The 15,969-nt window shown below is 48.9% G+C and overlaps 1 protein-coding gene across 1 annotated transcript in view; it reads right to left on the reverse strand.

Annotated features, from left to right (window-relative positions):
* Nucleotides 1–15,969, reverse strand: part of LOC147664879 (uncharacterized) — a 97,794-nt gene that overhangs the window by 46,866 nt on the left and 34,959 nt on the right. The gene's annotated exons all lie outside the window — the stretch shown is intronic.

Genomic DNA, 15,969 nt, shown 5'->3' on the forward strand with positions numbered 1-15,969 from the left:
GATGGAGCTACCTGGTTAAGCTATAGGCGAGACAGGTCGGAGATTCCCTCCTTGGACGTCACCTACCCAGTCGGTCGTCAGCCAGACTTCCTTTCATCTCTCCTGTCGTCTCTTCCCACATCCCCCCTCTATCTTTGTCTCTCCTTCTCTCCTCTCTCAATGTTTTGAGACTGAACTATTTTGTCGAATGCCTGATGGAGCTACCTGGTTTAGCTATAGGGGAGATGGGCCATGGACGCCCTCCTTGGTCGTCACTTACCCAGTCGGCCGTTAGACAGACTTCATTTTGTCTCTCCTTGTTGTCTCTTCCCCTATCCCCCCTTTCTCTCCTTCCATGCCCCCTCCCCTCTACGCTCCATTTATCTTGCCCTGCATGTTTTTTTTAAAATTATTTTTCCCATTGAGACTGAGCTATTTGGCCAATGCCCGGTGGAGCTACCTCATAGCTATAGAGGAGATGGGTTTTGGGACTTCCCCTTGACCGTCACCTACCCAGCCGGACTTTGGACAGACTTTCCTTTCGTCTCTCTGCCGTTATCTCCCTACTACCCCTTTAACCTTACCCCCTTCCCGGGGGCGGGGCCTAGCAGCATGGCCGACAGGACGTGAGCTCCACCAGCTCCGTCCCGAAGACCCACTAATCCTGTGAAAATAATCCTGCCTGGACTGCTTGCTCGCCTGGGGAAAGCTCCGGAGGTCCCGCTGATCTGATTGAGCCGTCCGTGATCCGAAAACGGGCCCTCGTTCTCCTACACACCGAGGAGACGCGGCCGCCAGCAGGGGAGGAGCCGCGCGGATCTACTCGACGCCGTGGTCTGGGCCTACGCGGCGGGGCCGAGCTGCGGGCAGCTGCCCGGAAGTCACGCTTGGAGGCTCCTGAGCCGGGTGAGTCCTAGGTGGGCCCCGGTAACCTATAATTCGCCCCCCTGCGGACCCTTGGGCACGGCGGCTGCCGTGCGATCCTGCTCCCATACCCCGGCTGGGGTTGAAACTCTGTGCGGCCATCCCTCGCGGCCTGACTCCAGCAGCATAGTCATCGGCTGCGCACTGCCGCTTCCTGGGATCGGCTGCCTGCCGGTCAGGACCTCGACGGCCCGGGGGGGCATAACAACGGAGTGCGAGAGCTGCCGACCCGTCCCCGATTGAGACTGTGGCTCGGGCGGGGAGGCCTCTGCGCTTCTGAGTGGCTGGCCCAGCCTAAGTTCATGGCGGAGTGCTGCGGGTGATGGGATCTCGACCCCCACCGTCCCACGCTGGACCCTGTGCTGTGCTTCCCGGCTGAGTGCTGCCGGCCTATTGGAACTTTGGGGGAGACGTGGACAGTGGTGCCCGAGAAGACGCATCCGCACTGGCTCCTCTCTGCTGCCCATCCGCCATCTTGGCTGTCCGCCCTGGTGGTTCTTGGTGGCGCTGGGTCCACGCGGAGCGGGGACGATTGTGTACCTGCCCGAAGGGAGAGCTGCTGGAGCCTGAGGGCTGGGCAGCTGCGGCCCGCGCGGGTGAGGAGTGGGACAAGCAGCTGGTCAGTCCTCGCTATCGTGGCGGGTATCGGGCGCTGCCCGCAACTGGATCTCTGGATCTACTGCGAAGGGAGAAGTTGCCGCCTGCCCTTATTCTTGTTCTAAACTGACACTTCTCTCCTGTCCACTGCCTGTGCTGCGGGGGTCCCTGCTGTCCCGGACCCGGGCCTGCTTCTGACCTCTTTCCCTGACCGGTGGGGCCCAGGGGGAACCCTCTGGGATATACTGGGCGGGCACGCCGTCCACCTCCCACGATGGCGAATCGCAAAGATCGAAGTTCGAGGGCCTCCCAGCCCAACACCATGGACCAATACACTACTTCACGTCTGCCCTCACAAAGAATTACGCGTCAGACTGGGCCGGAGGACGGAGGTGATAGCTCTGCAGAACCATCCAGAGCTGAAATTTTGAAGGCTATTCAGGGGTCCCACTCTGCCCTGGAACGCCAGATAGAGACTGTCTCTGTGGATGTGAACTTACTCCGGACTGACCTTCGAAAGGTGTCAGATAAGGTTTCGGACGCGGAGGGCAATATCACCCAGTTGCAGGGTGAGGTGGCCTCACTGCAAAGATCTGTCACACATTTGACATCTACCACTCAGGCACTGGCGAGGTGTGCCGAGGATGCGGAAAGCAGGGCCCGTCGGAGCAACATAAGAGTCCTGGGAGTGCCTGAGAGATTGGAGGCAGGAAACGCTGAACGGTTCCTGGAGACCTGGATCCACGCCAGCCTGTGCCCAACTGGTTTGTCTAGCGTCTTTATCGTGGAGCGGGCGCACAGAGCCCTTGTGCCCCCACCGCGTCCGGGCGAACCTCCTAGGGCCCTCATCGCCAAGATCCTGAACTATAAAGATCGAGACTGTATATTGAGAGCCGCAAGGGAAGCGGAATCCCTGACAATTGAGAACAGTCGTGTGTCCATTTACCCTGACTACACCCAACAAGTACAGGAACAAAGAAAGTCCTATCTGGGAGCCAAGCAAAAAGTCCGCAAAATGAAACTCCAGTATATGTTACTGTATCCTGCTAAACTTAAGGTGCTTTCTCAGGGACATGCACATTTCTTTGAAACACCAGCGGAAGTGTGGGAGTGGCTGGAGATTAGAGGCGATGACCTGCCACCGGGTGAGCGTGGTGGCCCCCGCGAGTCTTGGGGTACCAGACCGCCAAGGAGACGCCGTGGTAAACGGAGGCGCCGGTCCAGGTCCCGTGCCTCTCCTGAGCCTCGGCCTACGGTGGGAGAGGATGGTGCTATTCGGATGAACACTTCCCCTGGGGGGACGGACTTGGGGTCACCGTAGGTTCCTGCTCCTGAAGAGATTTTGGTTCTGGACCCTTTGCAAGTAACGCAGACTGGCGCAGACTCTGCGGCCACGGTGGTCCCAGAGACTGCTCTCTCTGAACCAGGGTTGGAGTGAGACATTGATCTCAGTCATATGTTGTAGTATGTGCTATTATGCTGTTGTTCCCCGCTATGGGGGATCCCACGTTGATGCCTTGGTAAGTCCGCCATTTCTTTATATTGACGTTGAGGATTTTAGATACACAGACACAAGAGAGAACCTATGCCCGCATGTCCTTGAGATTGGGATGGCAGGGGAAGACGAACTTGATCCCTGTGGGACGTGATGCCCGTGATGTGTACTGTTATAAGAAGACATGTCCAGGAATTGCATTAAAAACATTGGGTCTTTCAAGGAGCTGGGGGGAGGGTGGGTGGGAGTGGTTTGCAGTGTGTGAGTGTGTGTTGAGTGTGTTGTATGGGGTGGCTGTGTACGTCCTGGCACTGGCAGGGGAAGGGCCGGGTGGCGTAATTCCTTGTTGCTGTCCTTTCGCTCGTGGGTGGGGGTGGGGATTTTGTTCTTGCTAACGTTTCATGTTTTGGGATGTTTGGGGGGTGGGTTGGGGTTCACGAAGAAGTTATGAATGACATCATATGCATGTTAAATCCGACTGATGTGTGGCTAGTTGACAGGGCTGCCCCTTTTGGTCAGGCTGAGGTAGAGCCCAAGTGGCGGCTAGTCGTATTGTGCATGTACTGTGGCCCGACCGGGCGTGATTATCGACCATGGGTTTTAAATTCTTAACGTGGAATGTGCGGGGTTTGGGTACTTGCACCAAGAGACACAGGGTCCTCTCCTTTATTAAACGCCATGGGGTCTCGGTAACCTGCTTGCAGGAGACTCATCTCGATTAGGATGGCGCACAGCGACTGTCCAGAAAGTGGAGAGGTCAGTTCTTTCACTCCTCCTTCTCCACGTATGCCAGGGGGGTACTGATTTGGATGACCCCGGGGGTTCCCTGTGTTGTCCAGTATATTGAGGCAGACGTTCATGGCAGATATCTCCTAGTGCGGCTCAGATTGGATGATAAGGAACTCCTACTCCTTAATACCTACGCCCCGAATACTGACGATCCGACTTTTTTTTCTAGCGTCCAGGATCTCGTAACCTCAGATCTAGACGCTCCGCTCCTCTGGTTCGGACACTTTAATTGTCTGATGCATCCTGACCTAGACCGTAATCCGCCCCGATCGGGCGCTAAACCCCGTATGACGGCGCGGCTTGGGGAAGTGATGAATAACCTGGGAGCGATAGACGTGTGGCGAGCTTGTCATCCTGCTCAGAAGCTCTACAAGTGCTATACCCCGACACATGGCACACATAGCAGGTTGGACCGCGTTCTGGCAGCTAATCTCACTCTGTCTCTGACCTTGACGGTTACGCACCAGGCGGAATATTTATCGGACCATGCACCCGTGACGTGTATGGCACAGTGGGCTGATCGAACTAACCGTCCCCGTACCTGGCGAATGCCCACGGATATCCTTCGGGACCAAGTGGGTAAGGACCATGTGGCCACAACATTAACAAACTACTTAGAGCTGAATTGGAGCGGTGATAAGCTGCCTTTCGCTACCAAATGGGAGGCTCTAAAAGCGGTGGTACGTGGGGCATGTATGGGCTTCACTTATGGGGTCAGGAAGCAACTGTTGTCTGAACTGCATGATGTAGAAGACGCGCTTCGATGCGCACAGTCTCGCCCAGACCCAGATACGTTGTGTCAACACGCAGAGACGGAAGCCCAGGTATTGGTACATGATATCCTCACCCGTCTCGACAAATTCACGTTGGGTCAATATAGACAACGACTTCACCGGGAGGGGGACAAATCTAGCCGCTTATTGGCTTGGATCCTTCGCCGCGAGTCCGCCCCTGAGAAGATAGTTGCAATACGAAATTCGAAGGGTATTATGGTCCATTCCGAGCTTGATATCCTTGGGGTCCTCGGATCCCATCTGCAAACCGTGTACACGGCTGACTGATCGGTCACGGAGGACTCGTATTGTTCGTATCTGGAGGACCTTGACCTCCAAGCTCTGCCGGAGGCGGCAGCGAGGGAGCTGGATGCTAAGCTAACACTGGGGGAGATCACTGCAGCGATAGCCGCCATCCCTCGAGCTAAGACCCCTGGTGGGGACGGATTTCCAGCTGAATTTTATCATTCTTTCGTGGATGTTCTGGCTCCCCCACTATTGCAGGTTTACCACGAAGCCCTGGACATTGGCGCCGTCCATGAATCAAGGGGAAGTCTGTATGATTTTAAAACCGGGCGGTGATAGTAGCGATCTCGCGGCATACCGTCCGATTACCCTGCTTAATACAGACGCAAAAATCCTCACCAAAATATTGGTCACTCGCCTTTCTCCACATATGGCTCGGTTGATCCACCCGGATCAATGCGGATTCATCCCGGGTCGAAACACGGCGATGAATCTACGACGACTCAATCATGTCCTTCATGAGGTGCGAGGGCGGGAGGACCCTCATGTGTTGGTCTCAATTGACTTGGCCAAAGCCTTTGATACCGTGCACTGGGGGTATCTGATAAGTGTGCTCCAGAAAATAGGGTTTGGCCCTCAATTTTGCAAATGGATTTGGGTGCTCTATGGACAGCCTCGGGCCAGGGTTCGTCTAGGCTCGACCCGTTCGGAGGAATGGCTACTGGAGAGGGGCACCCAACAGGGTTGCCCCCTTTCCCCTCTCCTGTTCGCTCTGGCGATCGAGCCCCTCGCTGTTGCCGCACGTGCTGAGCTACGGCAATGGGGGATAACGGTGGGTAACACCATTAATGTGGTCTCCCTTTATGCGGATGACGCATTATTCTATCTGACCTCCCCCTCTGAGGCCCTCCCCATTTTGATGCGGACCCTTGACCGCTTTGGTGTGGCCTCTGGGCTGCGCATTAACCTCTGCAAATCCCTAGTGTTCCCGCTGACGGGTACTCCGAGCCCAGATGCAGACTTGACGGGCTTGGGTCTGCGATGCGAGCGGCAGGCGTTCCGATACCTGGGCATTCAGTTGGCTGCGACCGATGAAGCCCTCTTGTCCTGCAATATTGATAGAGTGCTACAGGCTCTCCATAAGCCTGTCGCCTTCTGGAACACGCTTCCCCTCTCCCTTATGGGGCTATTGGCGATAGCCAAGATGGTGATGCTCCCCAGGGTTCTGTACATCTTACAGAATACTCTATGCCCATTGCCCCCCAGAGTGTTCCGAACACTGGACTCGCTATAGGCGGGCGGACGCAGCAGAGTGGCGCTGCGCACAGTCACACGGTGTTGGAAGGAAGGAGGCCTGGAGGCCCCGAGATGCGACTTGTATTACTATGCAGCGCAGCTCCTCCCAGCCGCAAAGTGGTTTGCTGATGAAGAAAACTGGGAACTGGCTCTGTTGGCGGGTACGGCAACCAAAAAGACTCTGAGGGAGGCCTTGATGCAGGGCCGTGGAGCTGATACATATCTACCTTACGTGGTGCGCCATACGGCGGGAATCTGGCAGATATTCGTAGAGAGGGTATTGAGGAGGGCTCCGTTCCATAGAGAGCTTCCAGTTTGGATCCTGGCCCCGGTACTCCGGTTGGAAGAGAACATGTCCTACCGTGAGTGGCGCTGTGGCGGATGTGAAACGCTGGTGGACCTCTACCCGGACGAGTCCTTCGTGTCTTTTGAACGTACCATGGAGTCCTTTGAGCTTCATGTCGGACAATACCTCCATTATAGCGGTCTCCGAGACGTAGCCAGAACGACATGGCCCCAGTATCCGGCGGCGTCTCCGCTCACATATACCCTCGACATTATCCTATCCTGTGGGAGAGGCAATCGGCTGATTTCCCTCCTCTATGCGGCCATGCGTCGAGACTCGCCTCCACCGGTTTGCTCCGGACTGGGCGGCCTGGGAGACGGACTTTGGGGTAGAGCTGTCACCTGACCAACGGAAGAGGATTGGACTCTTGACCCGTAAGGTCTCCTGCAATGCACGATTTAAGCTTATACACTTCAATTTTACACACCGTACATATGTGACCCCGGTTTCCCTGCATCGCATATCACCAGATAAACGACACACCTGTCCCGGATGTGGGGCGCACAAAGCGGGCTTCCTTCACCTGGCGTGGGAGTGTCCCCTGGTCCATGCATTCTGGAGTGCGCTGGTTGCCCACATTGCCCGAGCCACGCAAATCAAAATTCTCCTTGAGCCGCTGCACTGTCTCCTGGCTCTGGTGCCCAGACCCAGAAAAAGGAAACTGTCTTACAAGTTCTTACAGTTGTTGCTAGTCTTGGCACGGAGGCGGGTGGCCATCTCCTGGATGGGTCAGAGGGCGCCGGAACTTTCCTTTTGGCTGAAGGATGCTAGAGAATGGACCCTGGCTGAGGAGACACATATGCAGCGCACTCGCAGGGATAGGAAACTACAGGATGATCTCCTGGCGTGGAGGGTGTTGTGCACGGAGGGGTTGGCGGACGATGATTCGGATGCCACCAGCGCTGAATTGTTCACCCCGGTTGCGTCAGACTCTGAATGTGTTGAGGAGGGGGAGGGCCTGGAGAGTATGGACCCGGTGTGAAAGTCCCACGTACCACGCACATGTTCCTTGGTGCACATAATTGTATTCAGTTGAGACCCCCATAGGTCCTTACAATATTAGATTGACTTTGCCTTAGCTTGGACTCACATTATTTGATTACCTCGGTAACCTCTGTATTAACGATGTCAGTTTGGGGAATTTGGTTCTTGTTATATGCTGCATTAAAAATGAAAATCAGCGGAAACATTAATACTTCTATAGCACTAGAGCACAGATGAGCTTTTTCTTTTCTGTATATCCTGAACCCACGCCGCCCTGCCTCCGGGATGTGGGCTACCTTTGGCTGTGTATTGTTAAGATGTAACTGAATGTTTCCGAATTTTGCTTTTAAGTGGCTGGGATGGTCACGTAATCTGTGCTGTTTTATTCTTTGGCAATAAAAAAAAATATTTAAAAAAAAAAAACCTTACCCCCTTCCCCTCTACACTTCAAATCCCGTCTTCTATGCTCCTGCATTTATTTGTCTAGCAACTGATGTAACCTCATGTAAAGCGCTCTGATACCTCCGGGTCTAGCCAGCGCTATATAAAACTCTTGAATAATAATAATAAGAATAATACGGTTTTATATTCTCGAACAAGACTGAATTGTAGGTTCTAATTGGGTTTTGAGTTTCTGGTTTAAGATCACAATGGTCTCCTAAAATATTAAGATAGCAGTGTCTGGCAGGCTTTGTTTTTTTGTATCCAGTAACCAGTATATATTTGAAACAATTAATTCCTAAGCTAGGGCAACCAAGTATGAACCAGACATTTCTCACACAATTTACATTGTATCATAAAAATGAGTGAGTGTTACTGGTCTGAAGAACAGGGGAGGGGCATTTCATTACTCTAAAATATTCTACTCCTTCACATAGGCTCCTATATCATACTACACTCGCCATCAATACACCATTGATTAGTGAGTGCGTCAACTCTTTGCAGCATTATCATGCAAGCAGCCTTGAGTGCCTCGACAGTGACATTATTTCGGACGTGCATACATCAGAGCCCTCAAGCCTCACTCATCACGAGTGACACTAACACATTTGGAGGTTGTGCTGAGGTCTCACTCAAACCTGGCCCATTCTTCCAACTATAGGGATTAACTAGAACTTCACACATGACTATTCGGCACAGAGCAGACCCTCTGTCCCACATTTTGGTGGCAAAACGTTTCTCATATTTCACCATGAGTACTGCACACAGTTTAGTGGAATGTTAAATTGAATCTCTATTTTAGTGAGGTTGTCAATTTTATCACTTTACATGCGTTCTGATCATGTCTATAAATTCAGTAATGTCTCTTCCTTTGGAATTGTCAAAGTCAAATGTTAAGTCAAATGTTAAGTGACACCACTCCCTGTGTCTTTTTTAAATATCTCAATTCTTTATTGATTTTTCATATACAATGAGCATATTACAGGGATGGAAGTTTATCGATTCAGCAAGATACTGTGTAAACTAGACAATAGAAGACATTGTGGCTGCGGGCGGCGCGCGACACTGAAAGAATCCAAGGTACTGAAATAACTTCGTTTGGGAACACTTCTCACCTTTTACTGTGAAGAATAGACACAAGCTACTATCGGACGAGTTTTTGCTGTTGAATAGCTTAACACGCCAAACGGAGGATTTCAGCGCCATCAGCGAGACAGAGCGGCTCACCTTCTTCTTTACTCGGCACCAGTCCACCTCTCGGCGCACCCGCTTCGCGGGTGCCCCTTCGCCTGCCTGAGGAGGGAAAGACATCTGTTGCTGGTTGTGAGGAGCGTTGAGGCAGTAAGGAGGTAAGCGGCACCGGGCGTGTGGCTGCAGCGGGGCTGCGAGCGTGCAGGGACTTCAATTCCCAGAAGTCCCTGCTAGACCGACGGAGAGCTTCCGGTCCGCTCTCCCTGCTGGCCCGCCCCCCGCCCTCCTGAGGCCTCATAACACCAGCCTACTCCCGCAGCGCGGGACGCAGCCCGGGCTAAGACTGGGCAAAGACAGGGCCGTTTTAGGCCGTTAGAGACCGTTTAAGACCGGACCGGGCCACCTCTCTTGGATCTTTCCTTTTGAGTTTCTGCAGCTAGCATACTTGATTTTTATATATTTATTGTAATATCTCTTCCCCACAATGTCATCACGTGAAACTCGGAGCAAGGCAACTAAGATCCCCAAAAAAGCGACAGGCACCCTAGATGACTTTATCACCAGGACTAGCCTCTCCATTGATAATGAAATAACTAAACTCCAGCACAAAGTATCAACTGAACTTGAATGTGCTAGGAGGCTTTCTACTGAACTTGCGCTTAGGAAAAAATCTTCCCTAGGCAGCATTGCTTCCTCTAAAACTCCTGAACGCATTTCTGGTCCAAAACCAATCATAGCCCTAGTCGAGGTGCATTCAATAGTAGAGGAATCAATTCCTTCTACCTTCCACGAACCACATGGGGCTTCAGCTAGGGCCGAGTCAGGAAGCCCATCACAGTTGACACTCTCAAAGGAGAGTGCTGAGGTCCTTTCAGATGGGGCGCCCTGTAAGTCATCAGAAGAGATGATACCTAACGTAAGCCCATCACCCACCTGTAGGATGCCAGTTGAAGCAGAGTCCCTCAAAAACAAATCACCCATCAAAGTACCATCAAAGCACAAAAGAAAGCGCAAACATCTAACCGCTTTCGCTAGGAAAAAAGCAAAAGTAGCACTTAGCCATAACATCAAGGGTGGTACTTTAAATACTCCTATTGTAACATCTGAGATCTCTGTACACGATGTAGCATTAGTAAATGCAGACAATACTAACAACAGCATAGATGAACAAATTTCCATTGCTATGTCTGATCATTTAGGTAGTGAGGGGCAAAGAGTCTCCTGTGATAAGGTAGAACAAGACGGTGGAAGAGAAGAATTTTTAAAAATAGTATGGGAGACGCTTAAGAGATTACTCAAACCATTGGAAATTAGGTTAACTGGAATTGAGAATCAGCTTCTGGAGGTTGAGAAAAGTGTTATCACTCTTTCAAGCATAAGTCTCAACTGTACTGAAGCACCTAGGGTCACCCAGCAAGTTCCAGTCCCCGTCCCGGTCACATCAAAAAACTCACATATTAGTCCATTGGACGTGCAGCAAAAAAAGGTGGGGGTAGCAAATAACACAAACACTATTCAATCAACTAGCACCAAAACCCAATTGAATCCAACCCCCTCAACTTCTACAGCTGTAAATACTACTAGCAAACCTATGCAGAAAAATCAGGCCCACACTAATACTCCCCTATCACAAATTCCTTCTTCCTCTCACTCTTCCAATCAGAGTGTATTAGCACAAAATAAACCCCAACCTAATCCCCCTGTCTACCCCTATATTAGTTCTGCAGGCATTCAATCCATGCCTGACAAAACCTTTGCAAATGTCACCCATAAGCCAAACTACCAGTTTAACCATACTCGCAATAATTTTAGAGGAGGGTACATAGATCTGCCACCAGATGCTAGTACATTTGTAGCTGTTCTCACAGGGGTGCCAGAACTGGATAGTCAATATGAAGAAAATTTTCAATCGCTAAAAAATAAAGTGATTTTTTGGCTAAACAAATATAAACCCATTCCCAACCAGATGAAAAGTAAGATCCTTATGGTTAGGAAGGTACCATGGGTAGGGCCAACTGTAAAATCAATCACGGGCGATTGTATTGTCATATCCTTTGAAGAACCCCAGAGTGCTGAACAAATTTGCAATTGGAAATCATACGGTGTGAATCCCCCTATTGAAGCCAGACCTCTATCATTTTTCTACCCTCCACCAAGACCTATCCATCACGGCCCCAATTGGAACCCTGTTAACCAGTATTATGACAGTGCTCCTAACTTGGCTAGACATGGTGATTACAATATGTGGTCTGGCATTCCTACCTTCAATAGATTTAGCTGCCTAGATGCTGTGGATTGACTTGCCACTGTGCCTTACTGCATTTATGAACTATATGATGCCTTCTGTAGATTGGGCAAAGGTTATCCCAAGCCTAAAAATGTTGTATATTTGCTTAACGATGACCTGTCTAATAGGAATATGCCTGACTTTGTTTATGAATTATATGATGCCTTCTGTAGATTGGTCAATGGCTATCCCAAAACAAAAAATGTCGTACACTTGCTTGATGATGACCTGTCTAAAAGGAATATGCTGCACAGGACTAAACCAGTACCACAGAAAACGGAATCACTTAACAAGGCTGAGAATGTACGCTGTTGCACAGCGGAGGGTGGTCGGGATGGGAGTACAATTACTGCAATTAGAGGAAAAGTAAAGGTTGCAGAAAAAGACATAACAAATTTGCAAGTAGGCAACCGGCCCAATCAGTGTGTAGTCAATCCCAGCCCTGCCAACCGGAGTATTGATCCTTGCTTACTTATCCTATCGTGGAACATCGCAGGTGTTCATAAGAACCTAAAAGATCCTGAGTGGGCAAATTACATTGACACCAGTGATATTTGTCTACTACAAGAAACTTGGGCCATAGAAGTTCCTCATCGGGTAGGATACAAAACTTATGGCATTAAGGCAGCTCAGTCTGACAGAGGAAGACCATCAGGGGGTCTATTAATCTGGCTAAAAATCACCCTGGCCATGCAGGTGGAAATTGTGGATACAGGCTCTCCGGACATTTTAGCCCTAAGGGTCACTCCTCCGTGTGGCATTGAATGGTTCATCGTCAATGTCTATAACAGACCGACCAGTCACTCAAAGGTGTCAATAACACTTGAGGCACTGGAGCTCCTGTTGAAAAATGTAATCGGAGATATCCCGGTCATCTTGGGAGGAGATTTAAATTGTAACTTTGAACCTGTTCTGGGCATCTCTGAAGTGTTCGAAGATGAGGATTCAGCATACAACATCCCCCAGCTTGAAACCACCAAATTTGTTAAATATTCAACATTGGCCAGCCAATTACTAAGACTTTCCGCAGACCACGGCCTTAGAGCAGGTAATGGCCGACTCCCATCGGACCTGCAAAAAAAAACCACCTTCTCTAAAGCTAAAAGCAATTTAGATTGTGTACTTGTTTCTCTTAGCATCTGGCACTTTATGATAGATCTGAAAGTAGTAAGTAGGGGGGAAAGTGATCACTACCCGTTGGAACTTTACATCAACAAGAACATGGTTAGTGATACCACTTTAACTACAACTGAATCTACCCAAGTCAGCTTATGTGAGGACGTCCATATACACAATAACAGACGTGCAGTAAGATGGCCACGTGTTTTGGCGGATGGTAATGCCTTAGCATTGGTTTATTCTCTTTTTGAACAATCATTTGCACATATAGTTGACTATGCCTTCCTACCGGAACACTTTGAACATTTTATTGATCTACACAAAGTCTTCTTTTCTGAACTAAAAATGCTCTTATCAAAAATGCCGAGAAAGAAACAGCAAAACCACAGAATGGCCAACCATGGAAAGTTATGGTATGATCACTCGTGCAGAACTGCCAAATTAAACCTATTGCTTGCCATTAAAAACAAGTCTAAAGAAGAAGTAAAATCTGCAAGGGTGGAATATAAACGTATACTAGAAACATCCAAAAAACTCTGGGAGGAATCAATTTGGGCCGAAATGTTATCTGCTGCAAAAACCAATGACAATGTTGGCTTCTGGAGACTGGTGGCCAACGGGGGGCATGCTGGGAGAGCCGTGAAAGATGTATTCCTGGATGAGATGACCTGGGTAACCCATTTTACAAACCTTTACAAACAATTCGATAGCGATAGCCAATGGAGCTTAAGGTCCCTTCCCCCTACTGAACCCCTCAACTTCACATTGGAAGAGACGGTAAGGGCGATCAACGACCTTAAAAATTCTAAAGCCCCTGGTCCGGACAGAATACCGGGGGATCTCTATAAGCACGAAGTTGATGTCTGGGCCCCCTATCTGAACCGTTTGTTTAACGCCCTATCGTCAAGTTGTAACTTTCCAGGCAGCTGGGGGGCAGCGGAGGTTGTGCTAATATTTAAAAAGGGGGATAGAATGATACCCTCCAACTACAGACCAATTAGTCTGATGGACACACTCCAAAAACTATACGCCAAACACCTCCTATTCAGAATCAATGATTGGCTTGAAGCTACGAAGATAATTTCCAAATTCCAAGCTGGTTTCCGGAGTAAGACCAGCACAACAGACCAAATCTTTCGATTTTGCTGTTTGATTTGGAAATATGTTCAGTTGAAAAAAGGTCATCTGTATGTAGCCTTCGTTGACCTGAGGGCTGCATTTGATTTAGTCCCACGCAGCCTACTTTGGAAAACCTTGCAAGAAATTGGGTTGCCGGGATGCCTCCTAGCCCAAATAGTTGAGCTGCATGCTGATAATTTCGCTAACATCAGGTGGGGCCCTAATGGCGAGTTGACTCGCAACATTCCCATTGAACGTGGGGTTCGCCAGGGATGTGTCCTGGCCCCTACCCTATTCTCCCTGTTTATTAATGATGTCCCTGATTACTTAAATGCTTGTGTTAATGATTCACCGCAGCTTAATGGTGTAAGGGTGCCTGCGCTGCTCTTTGCAGACGACACTATACTTATATCCCAAACAAAAAAGGGCCTCCAGGCACTCCTTAATTCCTTCAGCTGCTACTGCCAGACAAAGGGCTTGGAAATTAATGCAAACAAAACAAAATGCATGTCATTGAATCCCAGTATGCCAGACAGAGGATTTTTGACCCTGAACAACCAAAAACTAGATACTGTGGATAACTTTTCCTATTTGGGTGTTGTACTAGATTCCAAGCAAAGCTGGAAACCCCAAATTGAGAAAAGTAAGATAACATATGCCCAAAATGTCAAACCAATCTTATGCAAAATGAATTCTAGTACAAGCAAAAGTGTAACCCCGGTTTTAGAACTTTTTAAATTTAAAATACAGTCTGCTGTACTATATGGAGCAGAGATATGGGGCCCATGGGCAAAGAATAGTTTTCAAATTATGGATAATAAATTCATGCGGGCTTCTGTGAGGGTCCCCATTAGTACACCCCTTTTACCACTCCAACTGGACTTAAACTTTAGGAGAACAGATCATTTAGCTATCTTAAGGCCATTATTATTCTGGGTTAGGCTTTGGACTACCCCCGAGTTGATAGATTACAGAAACGGCCTGCAAGAACTGATGTTGCTTAATTCCTTTAACTCCATCAATTGGCTAGTGCACATTAAAAAATGGCTTACACTCTTGGGCCTATATTCAATGTGGGAAACTCCAGACAAAATGCCTACTTTTTCCAAACTAGTAGTCAAGCGAGCCTTCTGGACCCACATAAGTGGGGAGCTAGTAGATGGAGTTAGTGCTGGTTCAGCAGTCCAGGCTTTTTTATTATTTAAGGACGAGCTTTGTTTCGAACCATTCCTGGACGAGATTGAGCCACCCATTGCAAAAACCCTTTTTCTAAAGTTCAGATACGGGATACTCATGCTGAATTACAACACTGAAAGATGGGCACAAAAAAGATTGGGAGCCTTGACTGTTAAAACCAAGTGCTGCCCTATGTGCTCCATTGACTGTCCCGAGAATGAGGTTCACATGCTCTTCGTTTGTAGTGCATATACGAAACCGAGAAAGAAATGGTTGAAACCAATGTGTAACCTTCTGGGGACTAGGTCCTGTTCAATAGCTTTTAGGATCATGAAAAGCAATTCAACCCAGTTTGTTGTATTTAGTATGAGTAAATTTCTATATTCTGTTTACATAATCCGAAAGAAACAAGGACATTGTCTCTGAGTTGGAAAGTGTATATTTTTCTTAACCCTTGCATTTGTGATAATTTTTTAACACAACTTCTTAAAAAAATCTTTTGAAATGAAATATAATGCGTGATTCCATTTGAAAATGAATTGTAAAAACTACTCCTTGCCCGTACAACAATTTTCTTTTTAAAATACTGTTATATTAATGTTTGATTTTATATGTATGTATGTGACTTTTATGGCCAAAATGGCCGAAATAAAGTTATAAATAAATAAATAGAAGACATTAAAAACAGGAAAAACAGTAAATTAAATAAACTCTCTAGAGTTGATACGGCCCAGAAGATCCCACAGATGATCAGGGAAGGAGGATGAGGGAGAACACGAGGGGAAGGGACATGGGAACAGGAAAAAATATATGTTAGGTGCCAGGTCCCATGGTCGCCCCCAAAAAGCCAACTCCCACCACGATGGCCATAGCCAGCTAACTCTTACAATGGTGGGTTACATTCTGGAATACTGACATTTTGTGACGCAAGGTCAGACGGGCCATCAATTGCGGTGCCACCCCTAGGTTGGTCATCAAGGTATCCCAAACTGAGCCCCAGTAACACAAAGCACTGTACAGTCCGTAGGAAAATGTAAAATGTCACAGGTGAGTGCGCCACACCTTCAGCACCTCAAGCACTTTGAATCATCTGCCATATGTGCTTTATAGATCCACTCCGGCGTCCAGTGCCAGTGGTGTAGGAATTTGAAAGAACTGAATTTCAACCTGACCTCCTGGAGGAAACTGCCATGGTCTTTCCAAAGGT

The sequence above is a fragment of the Lissotriton vulgaris genome, unplaced genomic scaffold (genome assembly GCF_964263255.1).
Source record: "Lissotriton vulgaris unplaced genomic scaffold, aLisVul1.2 SCAFFOLD_690, whole genome shotgun sequence".
Taxonomy (NCBI): domain Eukaryota; kingdom Metazoa; phylum Chordata; class Amphibia; order Caudata; family Salamandridae; genus Lissotriton; species Lissotriton vulgaris.